The sequence below is a fragment of the Choloepus didactylus genome (assembly GCF_015220235.1).
Source record: "Choloepus didactylus isolate mChoDid1 chromosome 11 unlocalized genomic scaffold, mChoDid1.pri SUPER_11_unloc3, whole genome shotgun sequence".
Taxonomy (NCBI): Eukaryota; Metazoa; Chordata; class Mammalia; order Pilosa; family Megalonychidae; genus Choloepus; species Choloepus didactylus.
In genome coordinates, this window is record NW_023637580.1 from 3,142,242 (window position 1) to 3,157,532 (window position 15,291).

A 15,291-nucleotide genomic window follows, 5' to 3' on the forward strand; every position below is an offset into this window, starting at 1 on the left:
GTGCACTAACCTAAGGGCATGTTTGTCCTCTCCTCTAGAGTCCCTTATCATCATGGTCTTTACCACTCCCCTTGGTTTTGTTGTGGGCCCCTTCTGATTCTACACACATCATTAAACATAGTGGCATCTCTTTCTACTGGAGCCCCACTGAGGGCAGTTAGTGGAATAAACTACCATCCCCTCCATCCTCTTACCACCTAAACCATTCAGTTTGTCCTAGACTATTAAGCAGGACTGCAGTTTAGGTTTGAATTTCTCTTGAAATACTAGGAAAATATTAAAACAAAATAGGTTAGATTTCTAGTTAGCTTGTATTTTGCTTTGAGTCTTAATATTTCCTGTTTGCTGTGCTGTGAAACCTCTTCCAAGCTCCTCATTTATCTGGTCTGTACACAAAACTCTACCTCTTCTGCACAATTGTATAAGGAAATCTCCTCTGGGGCAGGAAAAAGACAAAACAGGGAAAGAAGGTACTGCTACCAGAGAAGACACTGACACAGAGAGGGGCAGCTGATTATTTTTTCTGAGCAGGAATAATTTCTCTCTCCCTTAACTGATTCTTTAATTTTCATTCTCATTGAGAGGTTGAAACTTCTCTGTATTGTTATCAACATGTGATGAGAAATTCAAAAGGGGCTGATCTGGAAGTCTTCTAAAGATACCAAAATTGTTTAGGTCCTAGTCATTAATGCAATTCAAACTATCACTCATTGCCTCATGCCACAGTCTTTTTCACTGAAAGTGAAGTTTGGAAATAATGGATTTCTTCTTGGAATGAATTTTCCTATGAACTATTCTTTCTCACATACCTATCTGTGGCTGAAAATCTCTATTGATGACAATTATTATCAAGTTCAGAAAGATGATTCTGAGCTTCTTTCTTTTGAAATCATTCCCAAGTCACCTTTGTGTACTTCCAGTTGCATCACCAGCCTCTTTCTGTGGTTCAATAGTGAGTGTGATACAAGGAATGTGAATAAGTTTATAGTATATCCAAGCAAATCAAAACTTAAGTTTTCTTTAAAGAATGATGCAACTAGTGAGGGATTTTTGAAAAGGATTCTCTTATTTTCAACTCATATTCAAGATACAAATGCACCAATGAAGTGCGGATGATCCTCTGTTCTTTGAATACTTGCTTATTTTCCTATACCTACACTGTCCTTCAGACATTACATTCAGTCACTATCCCTAGGACATTTGATTTCTTGCCCAATTCAGGAGACTTTTAGAGAGTCAAAGCAGCAAGACAATTCTAAACCAGATAGATGCTGTGACCCAAGGGGCAACCTGGAAAACTCCAGGATAACCCAGCTGTAACCCTTTCATAAAGTGTTCAAGTACCAAAAAGATGTAAAACCATGAAAAAAAAATCATTGATTCACGTATATGAAAATAAAAATTAAATCGGAATGAACATACATGTTTAAACATGAAATTGTTACAAATTGTCAAGTACAACTCAATACTACTGATAATACTTACAAAATAATTGAGACCTCCTTTCTCTGTCCTATGAGTCTCAAAGAACTGACTTCTAACATCTCACTGCAGCCATCATTTGCAGTGTTCTGCCTGAACTGACTTTCATTTCCTGAACACAACAAACTCCTTCCTGCTTAGGGATCTTTCCTTTACTCTTCATTCTGCAAAGACAAATTCTTACAAGATTTTAACATGGCTGCTCTTTTTAATACCCTTCATTTTCCTTCATTATCCATAACCATTGTGATTGTTTATTTGTTTATGGTCTTTTTCCCACAAAGATACCATAAGTCATGGCAGACTTTTTCTTTTTTGCTTAGTACAGTATCCCCATAATTCAAACTGGGACTCAATTGGGGCCTTCCTTAAATACTGATTGGATGTGTAAATTATGAAATCAATTAATAAGTAAAGGAATAAATAAGAATGTGTCAATGACCAGATGGACTATGCTGTGATCTGATTCATTATTATTTTCATCCATGTCAACAACTTCATTTTTTCTAGATGAAGCTGATGAGATAGTTTTCAGAAAAATCCCCAAATTCAGTGAAACATCTTACTGAGCTGTTGGTTTATTTGAACTGATTGATTAAATTGTTTTGCAGCTGTAGGAACATTACAAACAAACAGAAAAAATTCAAAGTGAAATTTTTTTTCTGGCAACCAGCTTTTTTCAGTGCTAATTATATTCCCTTAACCTAAGCATCAATTGCCACATTTTCATTTATCTTTATAGAATCCGGAAGAAACTTTTGTACTGCAATTTAACAAGGAGAAGTAGGCAAGAAAGATGCAAGTTAATACCCCTTCCCCCCAAAAAAATGCTTGATGCTCATTAAATAATCTAAACTTAATAACTTATGTAAACATTTTCAAACTATTCATTTTATCTGCAGTGATTTTCATTAACTCCATAATTCTCTTTCTATACATCCTGGTCAAACTCAACACCAATGGATGGAGAATACAGGACCTTGTCCAGTGGCTATACCCTCATGGGGATTTTCACTCATGGTAAAGCCTAAAACTTCCTTTTCAGCATCATTTATGGCATCTTCTTCTTAACCATGATAGCTAATGGGATCATGATATTCCTGATCCACCTAGAGCCTCACCTCCACACTCTCATGTACTTCCTCCTCAGTCACCTCTCCCTCATTAACATCATGTACATTTCCACCATTGTGCTCAAGATGCTGGTTGTTTAATGGGAAAAGGGATCATCTCCTTCATTGACTATACATCCCAGTTCTTTCTCTACATGGGCTTTGTAGGGGCTGAAATCTTTCTGATGGTGTTCATGGCCTATGAGCATTTTGTTGCACTCTACAACCTTCTTCACTACCCTGCCCCATGAGTTGGAGGGTCTATTGGATGATCTTGGCCAGCTCTTGGTTTGGTGTTGCTTTGGACAGTTTCCTCCTCAGTCCCATCACCATGAGTCTCCCATTCTGTGTCTCCCTTAAGATGAATCACTTTTTCTGTGAGACACCCACCAAGCTGAGACTGGCCTTTGATGACAAAGCCACATATGTAATGGTGATGTATGTTTGTTGTGTCATGATGCTATCAATCCCCTCCCTGTGGTGATTTCTTCCAATTCTCAGATTCTCATCACAGTACATCAGTTGAAATCAGCAGGAGGAAATAGGAAGGTCTTTGCTACCTGCTCTTCACACATTATGGCAGTGACACTGTTCTGTGTGGCTGCCTTATGCACTAAATGTTTCCCCAATCTGATCACACTGCAATTAAAGATAAGCTATTCATTGTCTTCCACACCATTCTCACCCCCTTGTTAAATCCTCTTACCTACAGCCTGAGGAACAAGGATGTGACAGGGTCATTGAGGAAGGTTTTGACAAGTTGTAAAGGTGCCTGTGGAGTATCAAGAGAATAATTCTGACAGTTTAAAACCATTGCAACTCCTCATTGGCTATGTGGGGCATGAATCCTGGGTATGAGCCTGGATCTGGCATCGTAGGGTTGAGAAAGTCTTCTGGACCAAAGAGGGGAGAGAAATGAAACAAAATTAAGTTTCAGTGGCTGAGAGATTTCAAATGGAGTTGAGAGGTCAAGCTGGAGGCTATTCTTATGCATTATATAGATATCCCTTTTTAGTTTTTAGTGTATCAGAAAATCTAGAAGGAAATACATGAAACTATTGCACTGCAGCCCAGTATACTTGATTCTTGAAGATGATCATATAACTCTATATCTTACATGGTGTGACAACGTGATTGTGAAAATCTTGTGGCTCACACCAACTTTATCCAGTGTATGGAAAGATGAGTAGAAAAATGGGACACAAGGTAAATGAATAATAGGGGTGAGGAGGGTGCTCTTTTTACTTTTATTTTTATTGTTTTTTTTTATTATTTTGGAGTAATGAAAATGTTCAGAAGATTGATTTTGGTGATCAATGCGTAGTTATATGGTGATACTGTGAACAACTGTGCACTTCAGATTATTGTATGGTATATGAATATATCTCAATAAAATTGCATTAAAAAAGAAAAAAGACATTGCAACCCTTCAGTGGATGCTATGGGTGCTGTTTGTTATTTGGAATTATACCATGGATAGTATGGATAAAAAATGAAATAACCACTGATGTTAGTTTTGTTGAAAGGTGCATCAGAAGTACTTTTGTCAAAGATTTAGGGTCACCATAACATTAATGTCTGAAAAATGCCAGTGTTCCATAAATACATTAGTGTTTATTTCATGTTTGTTTCCATCCATTACAATCCTTCTGTCAACCACAACTTTGAGTAAAACTCCTATATAAAAATATCTCAGTATCCCAAATGATCCACATAATATCATACACCCTGCCCCATTTCAGTGGGTGTTTGGCCTCATACAAACTGGTGATTTTTATTACATTATTTAAATTGCCCATTGTTGGGGTTTATGGAAGATTCAGGGGTGTAGATATTTGAAATACAGTAGCAACTAAATTGACATACAATCTCATAGGGAATACATATGTAGAATTTACACCATGACTTCAAAAATCCAGATATGCCTTCCCTTCAGTGACAATTGAAAACTTTCCTCTTTTGTCTAAATTTGGAGCTGAAAAAGAGAATAATGTGCTTTAGCAGAAATGCAGAGACTAAACCTTGATGGGCAAGGATTCTATCATGTTATACTTGTGCAAAAAATTATTGTTACTTTGGAAAACACAGTGAAAACTAAGTGAAATCAGGATTCATATTATTCAGATTATTAGCTTTCTGAAAATATTCTGAAGATGTTAGCAATGAAGGGGATATTTCTATCTACATTTCTCTTCCAATAAAATACTGGATGACACATATTTCCTTTGCAGCACTGGAGTTTGCAATGGATAATGTCACAAAATGAGAAGGAAAGAACCAGCTATTCATTAGAAAGTTATACCTGGAAAAACCTTTTGATAGGACTTAGTACAATTTACCTTTAGGAAGCTGGAACCCAGAGATTTAAAGTATTTGGCTTAAACCCAGTTGTTAAAGACTTGGACCTTATTACAGGTCCCTTGAACCATCTATGCATGATGCTATGTCAGGCTTTTTGTGCACACAGTTTTGATGAAATTCATTCTTGTTTCAGTGATGTTTTATCACTCACCAAGCACTGGTGGTGTTGGGTGGGATAATGTGTTCCAGTTTGCTAATACTGTCCTTTTGCAAAACACCAGAAATGGATTGGCTTTTATAACGGAGGTTTACTTGGTTAAAAATTTACAGTCTTAAGACCATAAAGTGTCCAAGGTAAGGCATAAACAAAGGGTACCTTCACTGGAGAAAGGACATTATCATCTGGAAAACCTCTATTAGCTGGTAAGTCATGTGGGGGGCATCTACATGCTCCCAGGTTGTGTTTCAAAATGGCATTCTCCAAAATGTTGCTCTTGGGGCATTTTGTCCTTTCTTATCTGCAGCTGCTCTTCAAAATGTGACTCTCAGTTGCTCTCAGATCCCTCTGTGAACTCCTTTATACATCTCCAGTGATCCAATTAACACCCACCCTGAATGGGTGGGTTTACACTGCCATGGAAATTATCCAATCAAACCTTTCACTCACAGTTCATTGAGACACATCTCCATGGAAACAAACACCCACCCTGAATGGGGGTAACATCTCCCTGGAAATTATTCAATCAAATGTTTCACTCACAGTTGATTGAGTCACAGCTCCATGGAAACTCTCAAAGAATTCCAATCTAATCAGCACTAATATGTCTGCCCCCACAAGATTGCATAAAAGAATAAGGCTTTTTCTGGGGGACTGAATACATACAAACTGGCACATTCCACACCCTGAACCCCAGAAAAACATATTCTTTCCAAATACAAAATACATTCATCCCATCACAATATCACAAAAACTTAAATCATTTCAGTGACAATAGGTAAGCACAAGTTATCAAAATCAATTACAGGTGTGGTCTGTCCTAAGAAAAAATTTCCCACTGTCTGTAGACCTGTGAAACCTAGAAAAAGTTATCTGCTTCCAACACACAAAGGGAGCAGTCAAAGGATAAACATTCCCATTGCCACAAGGAGAAACTGAAAGAAAAACAGGGTTTAACAGAACAAAATAGTTCCTAGAGTCATTTATCCTTAGAGCTTGAGGGAGCTACAGTCTAACCATTTCCCAGGGCCTTTGTGGCAACCCTTTTCTCTATAAACATTGTGGCGAGTGCCCCAACATATTCACACATTGGGGAGGCCATCTTCTCAGCCCCACACTCAAACATTGAGGTGCCATCCAGACTCTGCCTATCTGGGGCAAAGGCTTACCCCTCTCCAAACAGTGGGGTGGTGGCCAGGCCCTCCCCAATCCCTGGGGAATGTGCTCCATCCTCTCTGTGGCCTGAAGTGTCAACATTCTTTCTGAGCATCTAGGCAGAAGGCCTGCACTCTGCCTCTGGGGCAAACTCACCCTTTCCAAGTGCATGGGCCACTCTGCTCTCACAGCCTGAGACCTCTTGACTCCAGATCTCAGCCTCCATGGTTGTGTCTTTGAAGAAATTTTTCCTTCAATTTGTTCCTTTTCCATCTCCTCCAGTCCAGACCAGCAGGGGCTCCATTTATACAGTTCTCTCAAATATCTCATTGGCTTGGCATGAAGCACGTGGGGGTTAAAACTGTCAGACTATAGGACTTTTCACAAATCCTCTCTGGATAAGTCCATTTCCAATCCTGGTTTTTGTACTGAAATGGCAGCTGGGTTCCATGTTTGGTTAAATCCTCATGTGGGGCTGCAGCTTCTGGGATCTCATGTTTTGTAAGCCCAGAATTTTCTGAATTATCAGTTTCTGGTTTCATTGAACTCAAGAGTTCATTTCTCAACTCATCTCTTTCCTCTGACATTTTACTATAAGATGCAAGGAGAAGCCAGGCCACACTTCAAATATTTAGTGTCTAAATCTTTTCAGCTAAGTATCACAGCTTGCCATTCTCAAATTCTGCCTTCCATCCAACACCAGGACTCAATTTTGCCAAATTATCTGTCACTTTAAAACAAGGATTGCCTTCCTTCCAGTTTTCAATGACACATTCAACATTTCTGCTCAAGGCTTCATCAGAACTATGTTTAGAGTCCATATTTCCAGTCTCTTCAAAGTGGTCTGGGCCTTTTCTATCAAGCTCCTCACAATTCCTCCAGAATCTTCTCCTTATTCATTTAAAAAGGCATTCCAACATGTTTGGTATTTGCAAACTCTGCAGCACCCCACTTATCTGGTACCAAAATCTGTTCCAGTTTGCTAGTGTTGCCCTTTTGCAAAACACCAGAAATGGATTGGCTTTTATAAAGGGGATTTATTTGGTTACAAAGTTACAGTCTTAAGGCCATAAAGTGTCCAAGGTAAGGCATCAAAAAAGGGTACCTTCACTGGAGAAAGGCTATTGGCATCCAGAATACCTCTGTTAGCTGGGAATGCATGTGGCTGGCATCTACTTGCTCCCAGTTTGTGTTTCAAAATGGCATTCTCCAATGTGTAGCTCTTGGAGCATTTTTTCCTCTCTTAGCTGCAACTGCTCTTCAAAATGTCACTTTCAGTTGCTCTCAGGTACCTCTGTCTGTGAACTTGTTTATAGGACTCCAGGTATCCAATTAATACCTGCCCTGAATGAGCAGGGTAACACCTCCATGGAAATTATCCAATCAAAAGTTTCACTCACAGCTGATTGAGTTACATCTCCATGGAAACACTCAATAAAAGAATTCCAAGCTAATCAACACTAATATGTCTGCCCCCACAAGATTGCATCAAACAATATGGCTTTTTCTGGGGGACTTGATGTATACAAACTAGCACATAATGCATCCATGCCTTCTATTATAATGGAAAAACTATGTATTGTTAGACAAAATATTTAATCAAATGGAGCAGCCCATCTTGGAATGCCTTGAGTTAGACTGACTGGATGGTCAGGAAAGCAGATCTTCCCTGTCTAGTTGAGCAGAATTTCCAGATGTGAATCCACAGAAGCCTTCCTGAGGTTCTCTATCTGGAGGTTCTCATTTCCTTCAACATTGTCAGAGAGGCTTGGAGAATGCCATGTACAAATTGACTGGAAAGGGCATTTCCAACATGGAAAATGGTGAGATTCAAGAAATATGATAAGTTAGAAAACATGGAGGTGAATGTGAAAAATGGAGATAAATGTAGCTCCACATTTAGAAACCATATATCTATGTGTAATTTAATATTCATGTAATGTTTCTAAGATTCAATCTCTTCTATAGAATATGATTGAATACATTTTTCCATGAGAGATTTAAAGATCAAGTAAAATAATACTTTATAAATTATAGTTATTATTTTTTATTTTCCTTAAATGATGGTTGTCTTCCATATTAATAATGTTCATGATTTATTTCTACATTTTACCTTTTCCCACCTACCCCTCACATGCATTAGTCTGCTTTAAATTTTTTTTAACTACAGTAAGTTATGTAATACTGATAATTGGTTAAGTTAATACAGGGATTGAAATTGAATTTTTAAGCAAAAATTAGAAAAGAATCCAAGAAAATCTACAACATCATGTGCTAGTGAAGGTCTGGAGCAATAGAAACCTTCATTCATTCCTGGAGTGACTGGAAAATGGTGCTTACATTTTGGAAGATAATTTAGTAGTTTTTACAAAGCTAAGCTTAATCTTACCTTATGTTATGACAATCATGTTTCTTGGTATTTACTTATATCCAACTAATATGGAAAGTTATATTTACAGAAATGTAGCAGATACATACATGTACAAACACACACAGCCAGCATGTGTGTGTGTGTGTGTGTGTGTGTGTGTGTGTTGTAACTTTATTGATAATCCCCCAAAACTGGAAACAATCAAGATCTTCAAAATATGAATGGACAAAAAAATGTGCATATCCAGTAAATGGAATATTATGAAGATATAGAAAGAATTGAACAAGGATGCTAATATGGCAGAGTAGGTTGATCCAGGACACACTGCTTCTCCCGAAACAGCTAATGGACAGGAAGAAATGGTTTGAAACAACTGTTCTAGGGCTGTGGAGGCCAGGGGAGCACTGTATAGCATCCAGGGAAGAACAGGACAAAGAGGCTCAGAAATTGCTCTAAAGAACTCTGAGTAACTCATTCTGCAGATGCTGCCGCCACCAGTACCCTACTCTCAAGGTGAGCCACCTCAGGTCTGGCTGCAATGGATGGAGGGATGTGGAAGCTCTCTTTCCCCAAGAACAGGGGAGAGGAGCACTGGTGAGTAATGATCATGGCTTTTAATCAGCAAATTTAGATCAGTGGGTCCTGGATATTAAGCACTGTTTCAACCCACCCTGGACAGGGACTGCTGTGGCCACTGTTTCAACCCCACTGTGAGCAGGGGCAAAGATGAGAGAGATTTTGAAATGCAGGGCCTCTTTAGGTCTGCAGGGAAAAGTTTGCTGAAAAGTGCCATCTGCTGGGCAGGTCAGGGAAGTGCAGCGTTGAGGAGCCATCAAAAAGGCTTTTTGATGTATTTCCTGACCCTCTCCCAAGGGCTGTTTAGGACTGAACTAGACCCTTTTTGTGGGTCCCTGGCCCTGTTTGGCTGGGACATACTGACTGGTAAAGTCTTTTACAGTGTGACCATTTTGCAGAAATTGAAGTCTAGGCAAAAGCAGCTAGGGGTAATGACAGGAGAGTAAAAACAAACAAATTATTGAAGCAGAAGAAAAACAAACAGAACAGATCAAGATTCCTAGAGAAGGAAGAGAGGAAAGGAAGATTTCTCCTGGGGGTGACACAATTTCACAAATAGTGTGATCTTAAAATCTGTATCACATACCCAGGACAAGAGTCATATGAAGAAGATCTGAAAAAATCTTATCAGTTAAACACAGGAAATTCTAAAGGTCTAGAATAAATTCAAACAAGTGTCAAAGAAGTGTACTGACAAAAAGTGAATAAAAAATAATACCCTAGGCCAAAGAGAGAAACTGGCCTTCAGAATAAACTCATTAAGACAATAAGATACTTAGACATCAGCAAACAACTCCAAGACATACTTAGAAATTGGAAGATATGGCTCTGAAAAAGGAACAAATTAAAATTTCAGTGGAAACAGAATTTGAAACAAACTGATCAAAGATGTTCAAACAAATCTCCTACATCAACTCAAGGATATGAAGGAAAATATGAGAAAAGAGATAAAGGATATTCAGAAGACACTGGGCGAGCAAAAAGAAGAATTTGGAAGTATGAAAACAAATACAACAGAACTTATGGGATTAAAGAGCACAATAGAAGAGATTAAAAACACACTAGAGGCATACAGCAGCAGATTGGACAGGCAAAAGAAAGAATCAGTGAACTAAAAGACTGGACCATCAAAATCTTACAGACAGAAGAGCAGAGAGAAAGGATGGAAAAAATTGAGTAGGGTCTCAGGGAATTGAATGACAGCATGAAGCACACATACATACACTTCATGGGCGTCCAGCAGGAGAAGAGAAGTGAAAGGTAACAGAAAGAATATTAGAGGAAATAATGGCCAAAAATTCCCCAGTCTTATGAAAGATGTAAATATACACATCTAGGAAGTGCAATGTAATCCAACCAGAAGAAATCCTAATACACACACTCTTAGACACACAGTAATCAGAATGCCACATGTCCAAAAAAAAAAAAAAAAAAAAAGAATACTGAAAGAAGCAAGAGAAAAGTGATTCATCACATGCAATGGAACCATAGTAAAACTAAGTACCATTTTCTCATCAGAAACCATGGAGGTGAGAAGGCAATGTTATGGTATATTTAAGATAGTTAAAGAGAAAAATGGCCAGCCAAAAATTATTTATCTGGCAAAACTGTTCTTCACAATGAGGGAGAGTTTAGAATAGTTACAAAAAAACAGAAACCAAAAGACTCATCATCCAGAGACCTGCTTATAAGAAATACTACAGGGAGTGCTGCAGGCTAAGAGGAAAAGGCAGGAGACAGAGGACTGGAGGAGTGTGTAGAAATGAAGATAATCAGAAATGATTACTAAAAGGGTAAAAAGGGAGACAAAAATAAGATATGACATATCAAAACCAAAGGATAAAATGGTTGAAGTACTGCCTTTACAGTAATAACATTGAATATTAATTGAATAAACAGCAGTCAAAAGACACAGATTGGTGGAACGGATAAAAAAGTATTATCCATCTATATGCTATCTACAAGAGACTCACAACCTACACTGATGCTAGGAGAAATATAACACCTCAAAGGATCAATTACAAGTAAAGAGATTGAGTCAGTCATCAAAAACCTTCCAACAGAGAAAAATTGAGGACCAAATGGCTAGGAAAATTCTAGCAATCATTTTGAGAATTAGTATCAGTGCTGTTCAGATCCTTTCAATAATTGGAGAGGAGGGAAAACTACCTAACTCATTCTATGAAACCAACATCACCCTATAAGAAAGCCAGATACACACATGAGGTTTTATTTTTGTGGTCACTGAGAAATAAATTTGAGGCCATGCTTTAGAAGAGGTTGATGATTTTCCCCTATAGGTCTTGAATTAAAATAGGATAGTATAAGAAGTGATATATTAATATCCAATTGATATGATATAAATATGAATTATTTCAGAAAGAATATAGCTTACTGATATCTTATACTGCAGTCAACTGAATCAGGAAGCTTTCTTACATACTCTCAGCCTAGATGACACCTCCCTCATCCCACCTCTATATCCAACCCCACATCTCCACATACACATTTGAAAATGCATCCTTAGTTTACTTATTGACTCTGCAATAAAGAGTAAGGGGATTGGATAACACAATTTGAAGTAAAGATCACAAAGCAGGCAGTTATGCAGGTCTGGGCTACATAGCAGAGTTTATAAAAGCTTCTCTAATGACATAAAGTGTTCACTATTCTCTACCTTTGATAAACCTCTGGCTTTCATTCTACCTTTTGATAGAAAGGTAGAATTTATTTTGATTGCATGAACAACATGTATCCCACTGATTCCAATCAGTGGTTTGCAGGTGCTGAAAATATTCAGAGGTGGAAATGAAAATCTTCACTACATAATTTATTACTTGTTTCCTTTAGATTCCTTAAATTATCATCCGTTCTTCTGACATCATGATAAATACTAAAATGTGAAAAATCATTTCTCAATATGTGCAATCTATTATAGAGTTCATAATTACAGTTGAATATAGAAAATATCCATAAAAGGCAAATTGGAAAAAAATTATACAGCTTTAATTTGTCAGAACCTAATCAGCTGTTACTACTAAATCATGTATAACTCTATATGAAGCTATTTCCTATATAATCTGTTAGGGATGAGATGTAAAGTCTGGGCAGCAATTGGTTGACAAATGAATAGAGGACCCAGAAATGCTATTTTTTAATGATTTTATTAAATTTTGCATTACTACAAAATGTTATAAATGTGTATATATATATATATATATATATATATATATATATGTTTAAAATAATGAAAATATAATTTAAATCCATTTATCTGTTACTCATTTAGTAAAGAGAGGATTTCATTTGGAAAAAACAAAACAAAACAAAACAAAAACCAGATAAAGTACTACAAGAAAAGAAAACTGCAGACCAATTTCTCTAATTATATACATGCAAAAATCCTCAACAAAATACCTGCAAATTGAATCCAATAGCATATTATAATAATTATACACCATGACCAAGTGGGTTTTATTCTAGGTATGCAAATGTGGTTCGGCACAAGAGAATCAATTAATGTAATGCATCACATTAACAAATCAAAGTGGAAAATCACATGGTCATCCCTGTTGATGCAGATTAGCATTTGACAAAATATAGCATCCTTTCTTGATAAAAACACTTTGGATGATAGGAATGGAAGGAAACTCATTCAACATGCTAAAGGGCATATATGAAAACACCACAGAAAACATACCCAGTGATGAAAGACTGAAAGCTTTCCTTCTAAGACTGGGAAAAAGACAAGGGAGCCCATTGTCAGCACTGTTGTTCATCATTGTGCTGTAAGTGCTAGCTGCAGCAATTAGGCAAGAAAAAGAAATACAATCATCCAAATTGGAAAGGAATAAGTAAAATTTTCAGTATTTGCAGATGGCATGATCTTATATTTCAAATGTCCCAGAAAACCTAAAATAAAGCTAATAGACTAATAAACGAGTTCAGCAAATTGGCAGGATACAGGATCAACACACATAAAAAAAAATCAGTAGCATTTCTATACATTAGTAATGAGCATTCTAAGGAGGAAATCAATAAAAAATCCATTTATGTGGAAATTAAAAGAGTCAAATATTTAGGAACAAATTTTACCTATTATGTAAAGGAATTGTACAGAAGACTATAAATGTTAATAAAAGAAATGTTAAAAACACCAAAATGAATGGAAGGACATTCTGTTTTCATGGATTGGAAGACTAAATATCATCAGGATGTCAATTCTAAACAAATTGATTTGCAGATTCAATTACACAATCAAAATTCCAACAACCTACTTTTCACAAATGGAAAAGCTAATTATCAAATTTATCTGGAAGAGTAAGGGCTCCCAAATAGCCAAAAATATCTTGAGAAAGAAGTACAAAATAGGATGTCTCACACTTCCTGACTTTAGAGCATATTAGAAAGCTACAGTGGTCAAAAGTTCATGGTACTGTCAAAAAGATAGTTATATTTATGATTGGAATCAAACAGAGAGTTCAGAAATAAACCATCATGGCTATGGCCAATTAATATTTGACAAGACTGGCAAGTCCACTCAACTGGGACAGAATAGTCTCTTCAAAAAATGGTGCTGGGAGAACTGTATATCCATATGCAGAATAATGAAAGAAGACAATCTTACATCTTAAATAAAGAATAACTCAAAATTGGTCAAAGACCTAAATATAAGAGCCAAGACATACAATTCCCAGAAGAAAACATAGGGAAGCATCTTCAAGGTCTTGTAATAGGGATGGGTTTCTTAGACTTTATCCCCAAAACACAAGTAACCAAAGAAAAAATAGATAAATGGGAATCCTCAAAATTGAATACTTTTGTGCTTCAAGGGACTTTATCAAGAAAGTCAGAAGCCAGCATCTCAATGGGAGAAAATATTGGAAGCCACATACCCAATAAAGGTTTATTATCCAGAACATATAAAGAAATCCTTCAACTCGACAATAAAATGACAAACAACTGAATATAAAAATGGGCATATGACTTGAATACATTTTTCCAAAGAGGAATTACAAATTGCTACAACGCACATGAAAAGATGATCAGTATCACTAGGTATTAGGAAATTGCAAATCAAAACTACATGAGGTATAATGTCACACTCACTAGAATGGCCACTATTATAAAAATAGAAAATCACAAGTTTTGAAAAGGATGTGGAAAAACAGGAAAACTCATTCACTGCTGTTGGGATGTAAAAGGGTGCACTGCAGCTCAGGAATCTGAGTTAGAAGTGCCATATGACCAGCAACCCTGCTACTGGGTACATATACCCAAAAAAACTGAAAGCAGGCACACAGACATTTGCATACCAATGTTCATGGCAACATTATTCACAATTGCCAAAAGATGGAAGCAACCCTAGTGTCCATCAACTAACTGATATATGGATAAATGAAATGTGGTATATACATATGATGGCATTTTATTCAACTGTAAGAAGGAATGAAGTCCTGATGCATGTGACAACATGGATGAACTTTGAGGATACATGTATGAAACAAGCTAGACACAAAAGAATAAATATTGTATGATCTCATTGATATGAACTAATTATAATAAGCAAATTCACAGTGTTAGAATCAAGACTATAGGTCACCAGGATATAGAATGGGTGTAGAGAATGGGGAACTGATGCATAATTTGTGCAGAATTTCTATTTAGATTGATTGTAAATGTTTGGAATTGGATAGTGATGACGGTAGCACACTACTTTGTGTGTTATTAATAGCCCTGAATTATGTTTCTGAATGTGGTTGAAAGGGGAATTTTTTTCAATTGGTTATGTTACTAGAAGAAAAGTTAGAGAATAGAATATGGGACTGCATAACACAGTGAACCCTGTTGTGGATGAAGACTCTGGTTAATAGTAAAATATAAGAATGTTCCTCCATGAATTATAACAAATGTATGTCACTATTAAAAGGTGTTAATAATAGGTGGTATATGGGGAAAATACACTTAATGGAAACTTGGAGTATAGTTAACAGTAATATTTTAATATTCTCTTCTCAGTTATAGAAAGAATATCACATGAAGGCAATGTGTCAACAATATGTGGGTATGTGGGAGTG

The 15,291-nt window shown here is 36.7% G+C and overlaps 1 pseudogene; it reads left to right on the top strand.

Moving 5' to 3' along the window:
* The first annotated feature begins 2,236 nt into the window (after positions 1 to 2,236).
* LOC119524656 lies at positions 2,237 to 3,567 on the top strand (annotated as a pseudogene).
* Positions 3,568 to 15,291: the final 11,724 nt, after the last annotated feature.